This window comes from Nematolebias whitei, chromosome 5, assembly GCF_014905685.2.
Source record: "Nematolebias whitei isolate Nwh7 chromosome 5, NemWhi1, whole genome shotgun sequence".
In the NCBI taxonomy this organism is placed as follows: domain Eukaryota; kingdom Metazoa; phylum Chordata; class Actinopteri; order Cyprinodontiformes; family Rivulidae; genus Nematolebias; species Nematolebias whitei.
Genome location: NC_056502.1, coordinates 43,542,810 through 43,546,285, shown reverse-complemented (window position 1 = coordinate 43,546,285; position 3,476 = coordinate 43,542,810). Strand labels below are relative to the sequence as shown.

The 3,476-nt window shown below is 43.0% G+C and overlaps 1 protein-coding gene across 1 annotated transcript in view; it reads left to right on the top strand.

Moving 5' to 3' along the window:
- LOC119409566 (acidic amino acid decarboxylase GADL1) overlaps positions 1-3,476 on the top strand; it is a 22,905-nt gene that overhangs the window by 5,029 nt on the left and 14,400 nt on the right. The window lies entirely within an intron of this gene.

Genomic DNA, 3,476 nt, shown 5'->3' with positions numbered 1-3,476 from the left:
TTTAAGAGACTGAGCTGAAAACAGCACCTCAGACTGAGGAAGTCTCTCGGATGAGAGACGAAACGTTTCTAGATTTTTTTGCTTTGTTTTGTTTTTGTTTTTTTTTGAATGTCCAGAGGACCAGATTGAACTTTTTTGTATTTTATACAGTATTAGATTTTAAACAATTGAAAGAACAGGAGTGCAGCTTTATTATTATTATTAATCATTATCAACTGTCAGAGTTTACAGTCTGTCCATCTGTCTGTCTCTTAGTCCATCTGTCTGTCTCTCTGTCTGTCTCTGTCTGTCTGTATGTCTGAGAACAGAATTATTCAAAATGTTATGAAGGGATTATCATGAAATTTTCAGGAAAGGAAAATTTCATGGGCAGTGGTGGTGCAGAGGTTAGAGAAGATGAGCCTGTGATCGGAAGGTTGCTGGTTCGACCTCCTGGACCGACAACATCAAAATGTGGGTGGGAAAGGTGAAACACCCGTACCATACCTGCCTCAACCCTCATCTGCCCCAGTCTGTGCCCTTGAACAAGGCAACTCCCACCATCTGCTCCCCTGGGTGCCCTTTTTTTTTCCTCGCTCGCTCTCGTGCAAGACGAATGCCTTTTCTTCCCTCTCCCGTCCTCCTCCTGCCTTTTTGCTCTCTGTCTTGTTTATCGGAGCTCTTATTTACACATCTTCCGACATGTCAAACTACTGGATCTGGTCAGCAGGACTTCCAACGCAATCAATAAAATGTTTTCAACAAAGCGACAGGGTTCTGGAGAACCCTCACGCCCTGCTGAGACGCACGCGGCAGGACACGTCATGGATCCGTGGGGAGTTTACAAACTGATGTGTCTTTCCGTATTGTGTCAGGAGGACGCCGAAGATGTTTATATAATTGGAATCGTGATAGCAGGGTTTCTGCTTTTTGCCACTGGTGGATACCTATGTTATCAGCTATTGAAGAAGACGGCGGCAGCTGTTTCGGCCATGGCAAAGCTGCCGACCTTGTGTGAAGTTTTGGTTTGTGCTTCAAGCACTCAAAATCAGCTGATTTACAAGCTAAACCATAAGCGATTTGTGAGAATCGCAGGCCACTTGCGGCTTCTGGAACTCGCCAGCATGTTGGAGACGACCTTAGGGGGGGGCTTATAAGCATGGACCAGTGGAATGCCCACAGATCTGGCCATTTTGGATCGAAAGTACCAGCAGGACTCAAGGCTGACGAGAAATAACAGTCTGCCTGAAAAAAATCAACAATTATGGCTTATCTGAATCTGACTCCTTCTTTTGGCCTCGAAGCAGGCCAACTTATCAAATTTCTTCTGGGATATGTGTAAACTAAGGAAAAGCTCTGTCTGTCACTATTGTTTCTGTATTTTTGTTGCATGCTTGGAGTAAATCCCAGTTTATGTTAGTTTTGGGGCTCCGAGCCCAACTCTGCTTAAAGAGTCTCTTTTTTTTCTGCATACCTTCTTAATTCGAAGGTTCAGCTGGTCTCTCAACAAAATTGATCAACTTCTCCTGACAGGAGTCAGGGTAAGGAGGACCCTCTTATCTCAACAGAAACGAATTGGATTCATGGTGAAAACTGTTTTTTTTTTTTTTTTGCTGTTTGGCTGGTGAATTCTGGATTGTCTATAAATTTGTGTGGATGTGTCGAAGCTCAACAGTGCTCAGACTGAATTATGTGCAGCTGCGTCAGAGAGCTGGAGCAGCTGTTGTCAGGACTGTGTTCTCCCTGGCAGCACTCATGAATGGTGGGAATAAATCTTGGAGAAGCTGTGAACTCGACTTTTGGCGTAAAGGATCAATTCGGCTGTTTGGAGTTTCCATCAGAGAATATGTACCAGCGAGACTTTAAAAGGCAGAAACAACAATTCATGAGTTCTGCCTGACCCAAACTGTGGCCTTCACATCGGACTTATCTCAACTCCTCCTGGAATCTTTTGAAAACAACAAAGATGCTTTGACTGTTTCCTCACCACTCCCTTCCCCAAGGCTGTGGACATGTGACAGAACCTCAACTGAGCTGAAGATGAATGCCACCTCTTATCTGGACAATGGCTGGGGGGGGGGGGGCGCTGGACTATGCTACGACTTTCCCTTAAAAATTGAATGTTTTCACCGCCTATATGTAAATGTATAACGTCTGTTTATGTTGCTTTGCTGTGGAAGGTTTTTTTGATGCCTCAAATCGTGCCCTGTCTAGGACACGGTGTGAGACATCTTTTTTTTATACGTCTCTCCTCATGTTTTCTTTCCTTTTCTCATCTTAGCAAAATATTATTCTGAATAAGAATAAGAGGGCCGTGCTTTTTTATAGTAGCAGCTTCGTGCACTCCGTCCATCTTTCGGACGACTGTACATACATGTTCTTGTTGTATCTCGGTGCAATGATAATAAAGTTTATTCTGATTCTATTCTGATTAAGTGTGTGCCGGTAAATGATAGCTGAGCAGAACCCATGAGAATCGTGCTGCTGTTGTTCGGTGTATTGTTTTGCACTATTAGTGACTAGTGTACATCTTAGATCCTTATTTACTGTTTCCTTTTACACTTTATATTTTGATATTGTTGGATGTAACTGGGATACTGTGTATATAATTTCATTCCACCTCATGTACCACATGTGATGTGAATGACCATAAAGAACCTTGAATCTTTGAACAAGATGATACTGTGTGAGAGACCCGAGGGTCTTGTGCTGTGTCTGAATGCTTCTAGTTTTGTCAGTGTTTATATGTTTTTAAAAATTTTAAGCTATTTGGTTGAGTTTCTACCTGCAACAAACACAAACATGATAATTTTTAAAAGGTTTGTATCTGTAGAAACAGTCTTCATAAGCTCCTCTTGGTATCTGTTTTTTGAGATTTAAAGTTCAAGTCAGTTTAAAGCTACGCTGCACATTCCTCTAGAGGCCCAACCATGAATCAAGGCAAGTTAAACTTTGGAATTCATATCTCCAGGGAATGTGTGGAGATTTGATTTTTTTTTTTTTTTTTTGCATTAAAAAAAACTTTACTATCATAATAGTATAAAATAGTCAGGTGTGGTATATAATATACCCATCCATCCATTATCTTTACCTGCTTATTCCATTTTGGGTCACGAGGGTCGCCTGTGCCCATGTCCAACAATCACTGTACGAGGGGCGGGGTACACCCTGAACAGGTCTCCAGTCCATCACAGGGACACATAGAGACAAATGAGACAAACAGCCATTCACTCTCTCACTCACACCTAGGGACAATTTAGAGTTACCAATCAGCCTAACATGCATGTTTTTGGTCTGTGGGAGGAAACCGGAGCACCCGGAGAAAACCCACGCATGCACGGAGAGAACATGCAAACTCCACCCAGAAAGGCCCCTGGACCGGGGTCTGCACAGCTGCAGAAAGAAAAGCTTTGCAGAGAGTGGTGAAGGCTGCACAGAAGTCTGTTGGAATCAGTCTCCCCACCATCACAGACATCTACACCTCCAGATGCAGGAAG